At 42.8% G+C, this 19,157-nt stretch overlaps 2 pseudogenes; one reads left to right on the forward strand and one right to left on the reverse strand.

The window, feature by feature from the left end:
- Nucleotides 1-2,600: 2,600 nt before the first annotated feature.
- On the reverse strand, nucleotides 2,601-8,986 carry LOC122913375 (annotated as a pseudogene).
- Nucleotides 8,987-10,512: 1,526 nt separating this feature from the next.
- On the forward strand, nucleotides 10,513-11,417 carry LOC122913376 (annotated as a pseudogene).
- The last annotated feature ends 7,740 nt before the right edge of the window (nucleotides 11,418-19,157 follow it).

Here is a 19,157-nt window from a genome sequence, read left to right on the forward strand (position 1 = left end):
GAAACTGAAGATAAATGGAATAGACGGAAAAATATGCCATGCTCATAAAGTGGAAGAATTAATATTGTTAAAATGCCCACAATACACAAAGCAATCTACAGAGTCAATGCAGTCCCTACCAAAATACCAACAGTATTTTCACAGAACTAGAATAAGTAATCCTAAAATTACTTATTTTATTTAAAATTTTATTTTAAATTACTTACTTAGGATTACACTGCCAAAACAATCTCGAAAAAGAAGAACAAAGCTGGAAGTATCACAATCCCAGATTTCAAACAATACTACAAAGCTATAATAATCAAAACAATATGGTACATGCACAAAAACAGACACATAGCTCAATGGGACATAATGGAGAACCCAGAAATGAGCCCAAGCTTGTATGGTCAATTACATGCAAAGAAGGCAAAATTATGCAATGGGGAAAAAACAGTCTGTCTCTTCAATAGGGTTCTGGGAAACTGGACAGCTACATGCAAAAGAATGAAACTGGACCACTTTCTTAAACCATACTCAAAAATAAACTCAAAATGGATTAAGAACCTAAATTTAAGACATGAAGCAATAAAACCCCTAAAAGAAAACATAGTAATCTGCTGCATATTACCCTCAGCAATATTCTTCTGGATCTGTCTCCTGAGGCACGGGGAAACAAAGCAAAAATAAACTATTGGGACTACATCACACTTTTTTTTTTAAGAATTTATTTATTTATTTGACAGAGATCACAAGTAGGCAGAGAGGCAGACAGAGAGAGAGAGGAGGAAGCAGGCTTCCCGCTAAGCAGAGAGCAGGATGTGGGGCTCGATCCCAGGACCTTGGGATCATGACCTGAGTTGAAAGCAGAGGCTTTAACCCACTGGGCCACCCAGGTGCCTCTACGTCAAACTTTTTGCACAGCAAAGGAAACCATAAGCAAAATGAAAAAGCAATACACTGAATGGGAGAAGATATTTGCAAATGCTGTATCTGATAAGAGGGTAATATTCAAAATTAATATAAAGAACTCATACAACTCAACACCAAAAAAAAATTAATAATAATAACCCAATTAAAAAATGGGCAGAGGAGGGGCACCTGGCTGGCTCAATCAGTGGAGCATGTGACTGTTGATATCAGGGTCATGAACTCAAAGCTATGTTGGGTATAGAGTTTACTTAATAAAAGAAAATAAAAAAAAAAGTTGAAAAAAAAATGTGCAGAGGACCTGAATAGGCGTTTTCCAAAGACAACATACAGATGGCCAACAGTCACAGGAAAAGATGTTCAGCATCACTAATCATCAGAAAAATGCAAATCAAAACCACAATGAGATATTACCTCATACCAGTCAGAAAGGCTAGTATCAAAAAGACAAGAAATAACAAGTGGAAAAGGAAGTGGGAAAAAGCGAGCCCTTGTGAGCTGTTGGTGGGAATGTAAAGTGGAGCAGCCACGATGGAAAATAGTATGGAGGTTGCTCAAAAAATTAAAAACAGAAATACTGGGCTGCCTGGGTGGCTCAGTCATTAAGTGTCTGCCTTCGGTCAGATCATGATCCCAGGGTCCTGGGATCAAGTCCTGCATTAGGCTCTCTGCTCAGTGGGAGTCTGCTTCTCCCCCTCCCATTCCCCCTGCTTCTGTTCCCTCTATCGCTATGTCTCTCTCTGTCAAATAAATAAATAAAATCTTAAAAACAAACAAACAAACAAACAGAAACACCATATGACCCAGCAATTCTACTTTTAGGTATTTACCTGAGAAAAAACACTAATTCAAAAAGATACATGCATTCCTATGTTTATTTGCAGCATTATTTATAATAGACAAGATATGGAAGCAATCAAAGTGTCCACTAATAACTGAATGGATAAAAAATATGATGTATATATATATACATGTAATAGGATATTACTCAGCCATAAAGAAGAATGTAATCTTGCCAGCATAGATGGACATAGAGGGTATTAAGCTAAGTGAAATAAGTCAGACAGAAAAACACAAATACGACATGATTTCATTTATATGCAGGATCTAAATAAACAAAACAAATAGATTTATAAATACAGAGGACAAACTGGTGATTGCCAGAGGAGAGCGGTGCACGGGGGGGATGGGTGAAAAAGGCGAAAGAGATTAAGAAGTACAGACTTCCTTGGAAGCCTGGGTGGCTCAATTGGTTAAGCAGTCGACTCTTGGTTTTAGCTAACGTCACAATCTCTCGGTCGTGATTTCCCAGTCCTGATGAGCCAGCATCAGGCTCCACACTGATCATAAAGCCTACTTAAGATTGTTTCTCAGGGGCGCCTGGCTGGCTCAGTCGTTAAGCATCTGCTATCAGCTCAGGTCATGATCTCAGGGTCCTGGGATGGAGCCCTGCATCAGGCTCCCTGCTCAGCGGGAAGTCTGCTTCTCCCTCTCCCATTCCCCCTGCTTGTGTTCCCTCTCTCACTCTCTCTCTGTCAAATAAATAAATAAAATCTTAAAAAAAAAAGATGCTTCTCCCTCTGCCCTTTCCCCACTTCCACTCCCCCACCTCCCCACATGTGCACGCACTCTTTTTTTTTTAACATAACCTCAAGATTTTATTGTCTTCATAATACAACAAAATACAAAACCTAGAAATAGATCACCTGGCCTTGTCTCTTCTTACCTCCTCCCAGTTAAAAACTCTTGCATTCTCTTAGATCTGCAATTGGGCTCAATGCATTCAAACCTCAGCACAATCCTCTTGGTAGTTTTAGCCTTTTTCCACAAAAATTGGCTTAGTTTGCTCACCATAGCCACTCTGCTTCCTATCATAACGCTGCTTTCCCTGGGCATAAAGAGAATCTTTGCCTTTCTTGTACTGTGTTACTTTATGGTGTAGGTGCTTGCCACACTTCTTGGCAGAAAGCCCGCCAGATTTAGGAACATTTAGCACGTTTGTGAGAGTGCTATCAGCACAGAAAGAAAGGGCATGCTCCCTCTTAAAACAAACAAACAAACAAAAAACTAAGTACAAATTTCAAATTATAAAATAAATTAAGTCATAGGGATGAAAAACACAGCATAGGGAACACAGTCGATAACAGTGTAGTAACTTTGGTGACATGACAACTGCTCTTACAGTGCACATTTCATAATATATGTAATTGTCAAATCACTACGTTATACACCTGAAACAAATATAATATTGTATGTCAATGTAAAGATTTTATCTATTTATTTGAGAGAGAGAGTGTGTGAGCGCAAGTGGAGGTCGGGGGCCGCAGAGGGAGAGAAACAAGCAGACTCTCCGCTGAGCAAGGAGCCTGGGATCAGGACCTAAGCTGAAAGCAGATGCTTAAACAACTGAGCCATCCGGGCTTCCCTCAAATCTCGTAATTTGTACTTGTTACTTACCTTCTTTTAGTCAGAATATACACTTATAAAGTAGGGACTATATCTTATTTATCTCTATATTCCCAGCACCTACCCTAAGGCCGTGTCCGTAGTAGCTACTAATCAAGCAATTCTTTCAGGTACTAGGGAAGGGACCACCAAAAGCCTTTACCTAGCCCCATTTATTCCCTGATGGATTATACTCTCAATTCCTGCCAGAATTCCTGCCTGCTTGAGATTCTCTCTCTCTCCTTCTCCCTCTGCCCCTCCCCTTGCCCTCTCTCTCTCAAATAAATAAATAAACCTTGTTTTTTTTTTTTTTAAAGAGCTGCTTAAGCATGGTTTGTTTAAAGGTCAAAGTCTTGTGAAGCATGCCAGTCTCCCTTCGCTGCCTCTCTATGTCAGTGCTTGCCCCAAATGAACCCAGAACTCTTCCTATCTAGGGACTAGAGCTAGAAAGGTAAAGAGGAACTGGGAATAGGAAGACATAAATACAAGCAAAGTGGGAGGCCCCCTACAATACTAGATGTGATTATTAAGGCAGTGAAACTCGTCTTCTTATAGGGTTCAGATTGGTTTTGAGAGAAACTACTCTGCTCAGCAGGAAGCCTACTTCTTCCTCTCTCCCTGCCTGCCTCTCTGACTACTTGTAATCTCTGTCTGTCAAATAAATAAATAAAATCTTAAAAAAAATAAAGATCTTATTTAAAAAAAAAAAAAAGTTCATCAAGGGGCGCTTGGGTGGCTCAGTGGGTTAAGCATCTGCCTTCAGCTCAGATCATAATCCCAGAGTCCTGGGATTGAGCTCCGCATCGGGCTCTCTGCTTGACAGGGAGCCTGCTTCCTCCTCTCTCTCTCTGCCTGCCTCTCTGCCTACTTGTGATCTCTCCTTCTCTCTCTGTCAAATAAATAAATAAAATCTTAAAAAAAAAAAAGTTCATCTATACAAAGGAAGATAGTACTAGAGCAGAAGTCAGCAAGAGGAATAGGGTTCAAAAAAGAGTTTTGTTTTTCTTTTTAAAGACTTATTTATTTAAGAGAGAGTGACAGGGAGGGACAGAGAGAGAGGGAGAGAGAATCTCAAGCAAACTCCATGCTGAGCATGGAGCCTGATGCAGAGTTCAATCCCATGACTCCGAGATCATGACCTGAGCCGAAACCAAGAGTCAAATGCCCAGCTGACTATGCCACCCAGGCGCCCCAAGAGATTTTTTTTTTAATATGAGGAAGACATAAATGTATTTAAATATGGAAACAGATGCAAGGAGTTTGTAGTTTTAGATTATGACTGTGATCATTCCCCTAAATTCCCCTCTTCCTTCTTAGAGGAAACCTAGAGAGAAGATCTGTCTTATAATAGGTGAGGTGCTAAGTATTGTAAGTATTTTATTTAAGTATTTTAAGTATAGTATTTTAAGTATATTTATATATATATATACTTATCTAAGTATACATATATTATATAAGTATACTTAGATAAGTATATATATAATATGTGTATATATTATACAAGTATATGTAAGTATTTTAAGTATATTTAAGTATTTTAAGCAGCTTCAATGTTGATGTGACTAACCAACATGTTTGCCAATACGGTGCCTCTCATGCCTCCACTGACATCTGCTCTCCTGCCAGGTCTTTATTTATGGCCTCATGTAATATAAAAGTACTGATTTTCTCATCATCTTTAAAGTCTATATTCTGGGGCGCCTGGGTGGGTCAGTGGGCTAAGCTTCTGCCTTTGGCTCAGGTCATGATCTCAGGGCCCCGCATCAGGCTCTCAGCTCAGCAGGGAGACTGCTTCCCCCGCCCGGGGCCTGCTGCTTTGCCTACTTGTGATCTCTCTCTATGTCAAGTAAATAAATAAAATATTTTAAAATAAAATAAATAAATAGTCTATATTTTTCTAAAATGAGCATTTCAAAACACTAAGTTTTTGCTAACTTATGAAGATCTAGTGGAGACATGCAAATGGTTTCCCTTTCCTCTCCCTCCCTCCTTGTGCAGGCAGCAGAGTCTCCACCCGTTCCTGTGGGAGTGCTTACTTGCTATTGTTCTTAGAGAAGCTGTGGTTTCAGAAATGGAAAAGGGAAGAATCTGCCAAAGCAGCAAGTGCTTAGAAGGTCCTCACCCTAGCGCTGACCTTCAGAAGGCTGTCCTGCCTGCCCAGTGGGGAGTTACTCAAAGATATCATTTCTACCCTGCCTAAAAATTTCACTTTATTAAATTTACATAAATTTAATAAATTTATATAAAATCATATAAATTATATATTTATGACTTATAAAATAAATTATATAATTTAATAAAATTTATTAAATTCTGTTTTATTAAATTATTTGATATTTCACCTAATTCATTTAGAAAATGATTCTTTTTTTTTTTTTAAAGATTTTATTTATTTATTTGACAGAGAGAAATCACAAGTAGACGTAGAGGCAGGCTTAGAGAGAGAGAGGGAAGCAGGCTCCCTGCTAAGCAGAGAGCCTGATGTGGGACTCGATCCCAGGACCCTGAGATCATGACCTGAGCCGAAGGCAGCGGCTTAACCCGCTGAGCCACCCAGGCGCCCTAGAAAATGATTCTAAGAAGGTTAGAGAGCTCTCAGCTAAATATGAATCACTTGAATGGTCAGGCTGCTTTCCTCCACCACCTTCGTTGGACCTACTATATTGAGTGGGGGCTCTGATGGGGTGCAGTTAGGAAGAGGACTCAAAAGGTAGGAAAATTTGGGCCTTACATGAGAAGCAGGGTGGGCCTCCGTCAGTACTATAATGGAGTGTTAATGGAAGTGTACAAATTTCATGTGGCTGAAATCTTGGAAAAGGGAGAAGAGTTCATATAAGAAGTGCTCAGGAAATGAAAAGATACTAAAGGTAAGTATCATTTAAAAAGTGGCCTCACATACCTCAATATTATCAAAGCCATCTATGAAAAACCCACTGCAAATATCATTCTCAATGGAGAAAAACTGAGCTTTTCCACTAAGGTCAGGAACATGGCAGGGATATCCATTAGAACCACTGCTATTCAACATAGTACTAGAAGTCATAGCCTCAGCCAGCAATCAGACAACAAAAAGAAATTAAAGACATCCAAATCGGCAAAGAAGAAGTCAAACTATCACTCTTTGCAAATGCTATGATACTGTATGTGGAAAACCCAAAAGACTCCATTCCAAATCTGCGAGAACTTGTACAGGAATTCAGTAAAGTGTCAGGATATAAAATCAATGCACAGAAATCAGTTGCATTTCTTTATACCAACAAGACAGAAGAAAGAGAAATTAAGGAGTCAATCCCATTTACAATTGCATCCAAAACCATAAGATACCTGGAAATAAACCTAACCAAAGAGGCAAAGAATCTATACTCAGAAAACTATAAAGTACTCATGAAAGAAATTGAGGAAGATACAAAGAAATGGAAAAATGTTCTATGCTCATAGATTGGAAGAACAAATATTGTGAAAGTGTCTACGCTACCTAAAGCAATCTACACATTCAATGCAATCTCTATCAAAATCCCATCCATTTTTTTTCAAAGAAATGGAACAAATAATCCTAAAATTTATATGGAACCAGAAAAGACCTCGAATAGCCAAAGGAATATTGAAAAAGAAAGCCAAAGTTGGTGGCATCACAATTCTAGACTTCAAGCTCTATTACAAAGCTGTCATCATCAAGACAGTATGATACTGGCACAAAAACAGGCACATAGATCAATGGAACAGAATAGAGAGCCCAGAAATAGACCCTCAACTCTATGGTCAACTAATCTTTGACAAAGCAGGAAAGAATGTCCAATGGAAAAAAGACAGCCTCTTCAACAAATGGTGTTGGGAAAATTGGACAACCACATGCAGAAAAATGAAATTGGACCATTTCCTTACACCACACACAAAAATAGACTCAAAATGGATGAAGAGGGGCATCTGGGTCGCTCAGTGGGTTAAGCCTCTGCCTTCAGCTCAGGTCATGATCTCAGGGTCCTGGGATCGAATCCTGCATCGGGCTGTCTGCTCAGCGGGGAGCCTGCTTCCCTCCCTCTCTCTGCCTGCCTCTCTGCCTACTTGTGATCTCTCTCTCTCTCTCTGTGTCAAATAAATAAATAAAATCTTTTTTAAAAAATGGATGAAGGACCTCAATTTTTTTTTTAAGGACCTCAATTTGAGAAAGGAATCCATCAAAATCCTTGAGGAGAACACAGGCAGCAACCTCTTCGACCTCAGCCACAGCAACTTCTTCCTCGGAACATTGCCAAAGGCAAAGGAAGCAAGGGCAAAAATGAACTATTGGGACTTCATCAGGACCAAAAGCTTTTGCACAGCAAAGGAAACAGTTAACAAAACCAAAAGACAACTGAGAGAATGGAAGAAGATATTTGCAAACGACATATCAGACCTGGAGGGGAGAGGATGCTTGATTCCTTGAAGGACAGAGAAGAATGGGTAAACATGGAATGCATAAGAAAGAAGGGAGTTCACAACCCTCCTACACTGTTGGTGGGAACGCAAGCTGGTGCAGCCACTCTGGAAAACAGCATGGAGGTTCCTCAAAAAGTTGAAAATAGAGCTACCCTACGTCCCAGCAATTGCACTACTGGGTATTTACCCTAAAGATACAAACATAGTGATCTGAAGGGGCACATGCACCCAAATGTTCATAGCAGCAATGTCCACAATAGCCAAACTATGGAAAGAACCTAGATGTCCATCAACAGATGAATGGATAAAGAAGAGGTGGTATATATATATACAATGGAATGCTATGCAGCCATCAAAAGAAATGAAATCTTGCCATTTGCGACAGCATGGATGGAACTAGAGGGTATTATGCTTAGTAAACATAAGTCAATTGGAGAAGGACAACTATCATATGATCTCCCTGATATGAGGAAGTGGAGATGCAAGGTTGGGGGTTTGGGGGAACCCCAAAGAATAAATGAAACAAGGTGGGATCGGGAGGAAGACAAAACGTAAGAGAGGGAGACAAAACGTAAGAGACTCTTAATCTCACAAAACAAACTGAGGGTGGCCGGGGGGAGGGAGTAGGGAGAGGGTGATGGGGTTATGAATATTGGGGAGGGTATGTGCTATGGTGAGTGCTGTGAAGTGTGTAAACCTGGCGATTCACAGTCCTGTACCCCTGGGGCTAATAATACATTATATATTTATTAAAAAATAAAATAAATAAAAAGTGGCCTCATGTTAATCCAATTCCAGGAAAGGTAGATCAAACTCTTTTCCTTTCTCCAGAATATTTCTAAAATCCAGGATCTAGGGGTGCCTGGGTGGCTCAGTCAGTTGGGTATCTGTCTTTGGCTCAGGTCATGATCTCAGTGTCTTGGGATCAAGCCCCACATTGGGCTCTCTGCTGCTCATCAGGGAGTCTGCTTCTCCCTCTCTCTCTCCTTCTGTGCTCTCTCTCTCTCTCAAATACATAATAAAATCTTTAAAAGTAAATAAATTAAATTAAATAAAATCTAGGACCTAAATATATTAGTCAGAGTTCTCCAGAAAGACAGGACCAATAGGATGGATATAGATCTAGATACAGAGATTAGATAGACAGACATGTAGATACAAAGAAAGAGATTTATAAGGAATTGGCTCACTTGATGAAAGAGGCTGACAATCCCATAATCTGCAGGGTAAGTCGGCAAACTAGAGACCAGGGGAGCCAATGGTGTAGTTCCAGTCCAAAGGCCAGTAGCCTCCAGACCCAGGAAGAGCCAATGTTTCAGTTCAAGTCTGAAGGCAGAAATAAGCTGATGTCCTAGACAGCCAGGAGGAATTCTTTCTTACTCAGAGGAGGGTCAACCTTTTTGTTCTATTCAAGCCATCAGCCCATTGGATGAGTCTACCCACATTAGGGTGGGCAATTTGCTTTACTCAGTCCACCAGTGTAAATGTTAATCTCATACAAAAACACCCAGAATAATGTTTAACCAAATATCTGGGCACCCCGTGGCCCAGTCAAGTTGACAGGTAAAATTAACCATCACACTAAGCCAGTAATATAGTTCTGTCAACATTTGGTTCACTCAACATTTACGAGGCCCTGTGCTGTGAAATACACATAGCTAAATTAGATCCCTTGCTTCTAGTGAGAATAGCAATGATAATTCTATCCATATATAATTCTAGTAATAGCATTAAGTACATGAGGGGGTCTAAAAGCTGAGATGTTCAGGGTAGGGAGAGACTCTTTCTTCCATAGGGTTTCAGGGGAAGAGTCTAGCATTTCAGGAGGGAAATAAATAATAATGATAATGGCATAATGGAGCAGGGCATTCCTAATGAAAAAAAGAAACAGACAGGGGCACCTGTATGGCTCAGTGGGTTAAGCCTCTGCCTTTGGCTCAGGTCATGATCTCAGGATTCTGGGATTGAGTCCTGCATTGGCCTCTTTGCTCAGCGGGGAGCCTGCTTCCTCCTCTTTCTCTGCCTGCCTCTCTGCCTACTTGTGATTTCTCTCTCTGTGTGTCAAAAAAAAAAAAAAGAAAGAAAAGAAAAGAAAAGAAAATCTTTAGTAAAAAAAAAAAGAAAGAAAGAAATGGAAAGACAAAGAATCAGGAAAACATGCTGAGTCATCTAGTTTAATTATAGTTTAAAATACAGGAGGAGAGGGAAGCCTAGGTGGCTCAGTTGGTTAAGCATCTGCCTTTGGCTCGGGTCATGATCCTGGAATAGGGTTCTGGAATAGGGTCACATGTTAGGCCACCCTGATCAGTAGGGAGTCTGCTTCTACCTTTCCCTGGTTTGTGCCCTCTCGTACAAACGAGACAAACTGTCTCTGTCTCTGTCTCTCTCTCTCAAATAAATAAATAAAATCTTTAAAAAATTAAAATAAAGTATATGAAGAGAAACAAAAGCAAACTGTGGAATGGTAAGTGGTAAAGGGAACCCAGAGCTTCCCAATCTCCTCAGTAGGACTTTCTAAGAACTTAACAACTTTTGGCCTAGGACTGTTCTGAATTGTTAATTCAGCTTTTAAGTATTTCTGAGAAATAACTTACTTCCCATCCTGCTAACTTCACCCATCTCCTAGTTCCTTTCCTCCAGTCCTCGATATGCCTAGTTAACCATTAGGCTACAGGTTTAAAAAACTTTTGAGGGGCCAAGAAAGCAAGGGCTGCCAATGTGGTGGGGGAGCAGGGCAGGGCCATGAACAAGCCGTGGCAGGTCCTAAGCGGCCAGGACGACAGAACTCACGGGTCCTGGATGCCTTATCCCTTAGAGTCAACACCAGATTGAGTGGTTTTTCATATGCTTCGTGTGCAGCACTTTCTTCTCTATCCTTGAAACTGGATTGCTGTGGCTTCCTGGTGTTATAAAGCTCTTTGTAGCATTTTATACCCTTAGAAATACTGCTGCATTAGCCAGGATGTGCTTTTCAGTGGGACCCATGAAGCAACTGAAGAAAACGTCTGAAACAAGACTGCTTGCAACAATTATTATGCTCCTGTGTTTCATATTTACGCTGTGTGCTGCTCTTTGGTGGCACAAGAGGGGACTGGCCTTATTATTCTGTATACTGCAGTTTCTTGTCAATGACCTGGTGTAGTCTGTCATATAACCCACATGCAAGGGGAGGCTCTTTGAGTTCCATCTTGTTGCTTCTGGTCCTTAATGATTCTTACACAAATACATACATTCTAGTATATGCACATCAAAATATGATTTTAAAAAAGGGCAAAATAAATAAATAAGTAAAAGGCTTTTGGAGGAATCAGCACCTAATCAACATTTACAATGTATTTCATAAAATACATTTCAAGTCCAAAACAAGGAATTTCAGACTCATGAAACAAATATCTACTATCACCCACTGTGTATAATGCACGGTGGTAAGTCCCGGGAATATAAAAATGAATAAAAATACATTTCCTGCCTTAAAGGAACACACTATTCACTTTGGAACAAAGATTCATCACGAGATGGAGAATGTCTTGAGAAAGGCCATGCAAAAGAGATCTTCAAGGTCAATCCTAACCTGGAAAGCAATTTCGCCTACTTTGTGACCACAGGAGAAAGGATACCCGCCCTACCTTCAAATCAGTGCCCAGTAGCTGCTAGCACAAGTCATGCTGGAGCCAACCAATGCCCACTGAGAGCCTCTAAGGGTCAGCCACTGAGTGGGGCTCAGGTGGTACAAAGAAGAGTGAGCAATCTAAGAAGCATTTCCGAATTGCCTCCTTGTTTAGCGGGTGCTATGGCAGGAACTAGAGACCTGGTCCCTCAGGATGGAAAGGAGCATCCCAGAGAAGCAGGAAGCAGCAATCACCTACCTCACCTATCCTGTTCCTGGGCTTCCCTTGCTGAATGACCCTCCTTGTAGCTCATCTTCCTCCAACACATAGGTTCCATCTGTTTTCCACTTTGATAGTCAAAGTGATCTCCAAACACCAATCTGATCATGTCAATGCTCCGCCTAAAATCTAGGTGTAGCTGTCCATCACCCTGAGGATAAAATCCAAACTTCTTTACCCAGCATGTCAGGCTCTTCCTAATGTTCCCTGTTTATTTCTAACCACCGTCCCTCTGCAGCCCCTGTTATAACATATGCAACTGCTTGCAGTTCCTTGAATATAGGACCCCTCATACCATGGACTTTGCACATGCTATTCCTTCTGCCTAGAAGGCTTGTACCTCAATTTTTATTTTTCCTTTAGAATTTTGCTCTTGAAAAAAAAAAGGGAAAAAAAAAAGCCTTGTCTGACCCATCTCAACACCTCCACCTTCATCTCAGATGAATTATAAGACCCTCCTCTGTGTTCCCATAATAACCCATCTGTCCCTCAGTCACACTTGCCATTCTGCTCTGTAAATGCCTGTTTATCTGACTCACCTACAAGACCACAAGCTCCTTAAGGACCACTAAAACCCTTCATTTTTATTCCCATTATATCCCTAATATAATGCTTAGTATCTAGTAGGCATTCAGGAGACTACAACTTATTAAGAGATTGAATGAATGAATGAAAAATATGAAGCCCTTACTGGAATCTGTGAGGCATACAGAAAAGCCTCCAACTTAATAAATATTTATTGGGTACCTATGTCAGTAGTTTCTTCTTTTTATTTTAAAGATTATATTTATTTATTTGAAAGAGAGAGAGTGCAAGCAAGCATGAACAGGGAGAGAGGGAGAGAGAAAAGAAGAAGCAGACTCTCCACTGAGCAGGGAGCCCAAGGTGGGGCTTGACATGGGGTTCAATCCCAGGACCCTGGGATCATGACCTGAGCCAAAGGCAGACACTTAACCAACTGAGCCACCCAGGCCCCCCTGTCAGTGGTTTTTTGGCAGGTACTTTAAAGTAAGACATAGATACAGCTTCTAACATTAAGTTGCCTTCAGAGGAGGGGCGGAAGTTAAATATATACTCAGATAAAGAACAGAGCATAACGGCAATGCAATCATGCTATTAAAGTTATCAAAAGGGCAAAGGGAAGGCAAGGGCACCACTGCATTGTTTTCCAGAGCTGTTCTTACAACCACGTTAGTTATACTGGCTAGGTAAGAACAAACCTTTTCTACTTAGTTCAGCCAAGACTAATTTTTTCAATAGGAACAAACAACAGGAATAAGAAAAGAAAAAATACAAAAAAAATTTTTTTCAAAGACAGACACTTCCAGCAAGGATAGCCAGAGCCTAACCGGGAATTCTCAGATGGGATACCGGGATACCACATGCCAAGGTCTGAACTTCCTTGGACAATAGATTCAGTTCCTCAGGCCCCTAACTGGCTCACCAAGGATTTGGACTGACTTAGTTTTCACTCCCTTTCAGGAAAACTTGGGTGGTACTGTGTGTAAACTGGCAGGTCCAGACCAGGGTGGGGGTTGGGGGGGGTGGGTTGGTTCAGAGGGCGGGGGAGAGACTTCCCTTCTCTTTCTGCCTTCTAGGCTCCTCTCTTGAACTTTAGCCTGGCCTGTGCTTACTGGCAGCCACCTCCTTTGCCCTACCAACCAATTACTTTAAGTTTGAGACCCTGGAGTTTCTCCTGAAATTCTGCCTGAAACTCACCTTTCTCTTTTTTTTAAAAACTTGTCTGGGGGGGCACTTGGTGGCTCAGTTGGTTGCATGTCCGACTCTTGGTTTCAGCTCAGGTCATGATCTCAGTATGGTGCGATCAAGCCCTACACTGGGCTCTGTGCTCAGCACACAGTCTGCTTCTCTACTGCTGCCCCTCCCCGCCCTCGCTCAAGTGCTCTCTCATTCTCTCTCAAATAAATAAAAAATCTTTGAAAAAAAAAAAAAAAAGTCCTGTCTGGAATATCTGCCTTCGTCTGAACTTTGTCAAGGATGGTTCTATCCTTTAAGTGTATTCAACTGATTTCCTCTCCTTCCCATGAATTTATGCTGCTTGATCTCTCGGATATTTTCCTAGAATTCCCCTTTGCCGTCCTCCTAACCTCTGCACATTTGCACAGTTCACTTGTTCAGGAAGCATTCCCTGAGCAGCCTAGTACAGGGTAGCTCTCCTATATCTGAACTCCAAAAGCTCTAATGTTTGTTATACTTGGGGCCCTGTGTTACATTATATGCTATTCCTGTGAGGTTGTGATTTATATATTTACCTGTCTCATTACCTCTAACCCCACCCAGACTGTAACCTCTTTAAATGCAAAGAATCGGGGAACGGGGAGCCTGCTTCTCCCTCTGCCTGCCACTCCCCCTGCTTGTGCCCTCTCTCTCTCTCTCTGATAAATAAATAAATAAAATATTTTTTTAAAAGGCAAATAATCGTCTTTTATATTCCCCCCACCCCAGCTGCACCCACCCATGACCGAGAGCAGATACTGAGCACCTACAGTACGTGAGTTGCTGTTCTGGTGCTTCATGTACGTTATTTCATTTGATCCTCACAATTTTTTCTCACAAATGAAAAAACTGAGGGTCAGGGAACATGAATAAAAGGCCAAGGCCACCCAACTAAAAAGTGGCAGAGCCACAAAGGGACTCCAAAGCCTTGTGGCCTCTAAGCCCAGCTGGCACCTCGAGTGGGGCAGGTATACCAGAACCACCGGTTGCTGACCAGGCCATTGCCAGCGCCAGGCAGACAGCCGAGGTGCACAACCACCAGGCAGCAGAGCCAGCTTCATACCGCCTCCTCGGAAGCCACATCTGGGTCTCCCTGGCTTCCTGGCACTAACCCAACCCTTCACCCTCTGCCAATTTAGGCAGTAGCCCCTCTCTGTTCCACAGGTGGCTTATTTGGAAGCCCTGATTATATGCCTAAGACATCAGGAAGCGAGAAGTCAAGTTCCTCAAAAGCCAAGTCAGAGAAGTGGCTCTTGAGACCTGGCTAGCTGGGAGGGAGCTCTTCCTATGGCCAGCGAGTTTCGGCTCTTAGGTTTTCTTTTCAGGACCTGTCAGGCAACTTTGGGATTACAGGGACAAGCCTTTTGCCAATAAGCCTTGTTTGAAGGAGACAGATTAGTAGAAACCCTGCCACTGTGGAAGGCCCAGGTCAGCAGGAGGACTCCGGTCTCTTCCTGCCTCACCCAGACCCACAGTCACATCTGCCACCTGCCCACGTGGTAGCAGGTTTCTCCCCTCCAGTGATAACAGATACCATTTACTGAGTGCCTGGCACAGGCCAAGCACTATACCCAGTCCTTCAGGTGTTTATCTCGATGAATTCTTGTGAACATGCTGTGAATACATCTAGTGCAGTAGTTAAGGACAGAGCTCCAGGTCAAACTGCCCAAGTTCAGAATCCCAGCTCTACCACTTACACATTGCATTAGTTTGGTCCTGATACTTAACTTCTCTGTGCCTCAATTTCTTCATCTGAAAAACGGCAACTACACTAGCACCTAATTCCTAGAAATGTATGAGGGTTAGCTGAATTAATAAGTGTAGGGTGCTCAAGGCATTTTACTATTATAATAACTATTATGTAGGCATCATCCCCATTTGACAAGAGTGTAGCAACTGAGTATTAAGAGACCTTAAGTCACTTGCCAAGGTAACCTAGTTAATGAAGAACAAAGCGTGAAGTTAAATCCAGGTCTGGTCTACCTGACTCCAAAGGCACATGGACATTTCAGATATCCCAGTACTTGAAACCTCTCTTGTACAGACCAACCAGGCTGGCGAAAGAGCTACAAAAGGACCTAGGCTGGGGGCACCTGGGTGGCTCAGTGGGTTAAAGCCTCTGCCTTCGGCTCAGGTCATGATCCCAGCGTCCCAGGATCAAGCCCTGCACTGGGCTTTCTGATCCGCAGGGAGGCTGCTTCCTCCAATCTCTCTGCTGCCTCTCTGCCTACTTGTGATCTCTGTCCGCCAAATTAATAAATAAAGTCTTAAAAAAAAAAAAAAAAAGGACCCAGGCTGGAATAAGCTCTCAGGGTCAACCTGGAGAAGCAGAAATGTGCAGGGCCCAGAGCCAACCCCAAGAATGTAGAGTCTGGAAAAATTTCACTCACCCAACCCCTGTAATATTGTACAAGTGACCAAAGGCAGTATGGAAGAGGAAAAGAAGTCATAAAAAGACATCATGAGGCCTTAGCAAAATGGTTTTTCCACAGATAGGGGAAGTACTACCCAAGTTCACTTGGTGCTCTGCAAGGGTAGAATGAGAGCCTCAGAAGGAGGCTTGGCACCAGTCGGTCTGAGCATTTTTTGTGCCTCATTCTCTTTACCCCACCCTTACCTACTGCCAACCTCCTGGTCTGAATGGAGTGAAGTATCTGTAGTTCCCTAAAGATAATTCTGCAGGGCCTCAAACTGCCTTTCCTTCTCACTGCTGATGATCTTTTTCTTTTTTTTTAAGATTTATTTTATTTATTTATATTATATTTGAGAGAGAGAAAGAGAGAAAGGCTGGGAGGGGCAGAGGGATAGGGGGAAGAGAGAGTCTCAAGCAGTCTCCGTGCTGAACGTGGAGCTCAGCATGGAGTTCAGTCTCACAACCGTGAGATCACGATCTGAGCCAAAACCAAGAGTGGAAAGCTTAACTGATTGGGCCACCCAGGTGTCCCTCACTGCTGATGTTCTTAGGAATAGCTAACCAATCTTTCTTCCAGGGTCCCAAGAAACAGACACTCATTGTCCATCTCTGGGAACACTTGAGGGCATTGTCTCAAGTCGAAAGGAGCTGAGAGACAAGGTAAAGGACAGTCCAAGTTGCCATCCCCACCATGTTACCTAACATAACGTCTCTGAAAGGGCCCAGTTTCCTACCTCCCACAGTCACTGTGCTCCCAAAAGAGAGTCAGACAGGGCAGGGAGCTGGGATCCTGCCCCCTTTCCTGCATCCACCATTCTAGCATCGACCTCTCCTGTCTGGTTCTGAGAGCTCTCAAGGCTTTCCTGGTGAGAGAGTCAGGAACTAAGGGAATTGAGCCCAAAATGCCTTGCCCAAAAAAGACCAACTATTAACTCAGGACAGGGAGTGAATTTCGTTTATCCTTGAAAATTTAGCTCCTGACAGTTGGTAGTAGGTGACAGTATCAGTGAAATTAAATTATTCTTAAAGGTAGGAATGCTTAAAGATTGGTTAGAAATAAGCCACAAACTTGGGGTGCCTGGGTGGCTCAGTGGGTTAAAGCCTCTGCCTTCGGCTCAGGTCATGATCCCAGGGTCCTGGGATCGAGCCCCGCATCAGGCTCTCTGCTTGGCAGGGAGCCTGCTTCCTCCTTTCTCTCTCTGCCTGCTCTCTGCCTACTTGTGATCTCTGTCTGTCAAATAAATAAATAAAACCTTAAAAAAAAAAAGAAAAGAAATAAGCCACAAACTTGATCGGTTTCCTGCTTATCAACTTGTCTCTAATTGTTCCAGAACAATGTAATACCTCTGTCACTAAAGCTCTCCAATTCTCGGGATCCTGCTCACAGATCCAAAGGTGGTAATAGCTACATGATCAACATCCAATTTCTGAGAACCAACATCGATTGCTCAGGAAGGTCCAGTGTTTCATTCTCCATCTCTTCACACCCTCACAGGTTACACACCCAAGAATAAAACAAGGTGAATTTCAGACCAGGTTAAGGAAATGTCCAAAATCTTTTTAATCTGACAACACTTTACCAGTGTGTTGCGAAAAAAAAAGCAGAAACAGAGAGAGCAGCTCCTGAATCACTTCCTCTCAGCATCAACCACCTTGACGCCACAGTCTGGTCCACAAGCACATACCCAGGCAATTGAAACACGGACGCACACATTCACAGTACCCACTCTAAACTAAGTGGTAGACACACACAAGCCATTAGGACACCACACAACTCATGTAAGTGCGCCACGAGCCCCCAGACAAATACGGAGAACAGAAGCCCATCACGCTTCAGCACAGGTGAATGCTGGCAGCTAGAACATGCACATGTTTCTCCATGGCCTGTGTGTTCTGTCCAGTTCTGCAGGGAAAGAGGAAAACATGAAGTGGACATCTGATGGCTATGAAAAGAATTTCCTGCTGTTTGTTTCAGGGAACCAAAGGCAGGAAAGAGCCAGGAAAGTCATCCAAACAATCATAGCCCAGGCCGGAAACTGAATGTGATGCTCAGGGGAAAGTTATGGAGGAGGTGGAAGAACGGGAATGGAAGTCATAGCAAACCAAAACAGGAGAATTCTGCACAATGGCAGGGAACCCCCAGCTAGATCCTCCTTCCCCAGGGCTGAGGCGATGCTCCTGGCTCCAGACTTTCCTCACCACACCCACAGTGGACATCTTCAGGCCACTGAAATAAACACAGAGCTGTACAAGAAGAGACACAAATAGAATTTCTACCCTGCTCCTTTGGGGAAAGACAGGCATGTGAGATACAAGAAGCATTCAGGTCTCTGCCACAGCTGCCCCGTCTTCCCGCTACTAATCACAGAATCAGAACTTAAGGGCAAGAAGGAACATAAAAGATTATCTCAGCCAAAAAAAAAAAAAAGAGAGAGAGAGTGAGAGAGAGATTATCTCAGCCAAATTCAACTTCAGATAAGAAAACCAAGTCCAGGGGCGCCTGGTTGGCTCAGTGGGTTAAAGCCTCTGCCTTTAGCTCGAGGCTCTCTGCTCAGCCGGGAGCCTGCTCCCCCCACCCCGCCCCCGGCTCTCTGCCTGTCTCTCAGCCTACTTGTGATCTCTGTCAAATAAATAAATAAAATCTTAAAAAAAAAAAAAAAAGAAAGAAATAAAAAGAAAAGAAAACCAAGTCCAGCATAGGTGAGTGACTTTCTCAAGTAACACTTAGCTCACACACTACTAAGAACCAGCTCTCCTCACTCCCAGCCCAGGGCTCTCCCCCTCCCTCTGGATCTCCTAAAGGCTGGTGTGGGAATATCCCCCAAAGTGAACTATATAAAACCCCCTTGTCCTCACTCAAGGTAGGGGTGCAACTGGATCAGCCTTCTAAACTTACTAGGGGATGAGATGAGGATTGGCATTTCTTCCTGTTTTTCTGCACTGCCTGGCTTGGGGCCTTAGGGAGATTAACCCTCCATTTCAGAAGAGCCCACAGCCATGGATGATGGGGCCTCCACCTAGCATCCCAGGCTATGGCTCCACGGTCCCTAGTCTCATAGGTGGAGCTCCACCGGCAGTGGCGAAGCCCCCACAGAGCCCTGAGCCCCTCCCTGGTTCCCTTGCCCTCCCAGAGCCTCTGTCCCACCCAGGTGGCTTGAGCCTCTGTGCCATCCAGTTGGCAAGCCTCCCCAGGGGACAGGCAGAGAAGTGAAACCCACCCTGAGGCAGGGAGAAGCAAATGAAGGGTGAAGAGAAAATGTGAGTAAAGGACACTGCCTCCAAATGCCTCCCTATCATAAATGTCAGTGTGATTTCATCCATTCTCAGGATGGAATGTACCCCTCCAACAC

This window comes from Neovison vison, chromosome 7 (assembly GCF_020171115.1).
Source record: "Neovison vison isolate M4711 chromosome 7, ASM_NN_V1, whole genome shotgun sequence".
NCBI lineage: Eukaryota > Metazoa > Chordata > Mammalia > Carnivora > Mustelidae > Neogale > Neogale vison.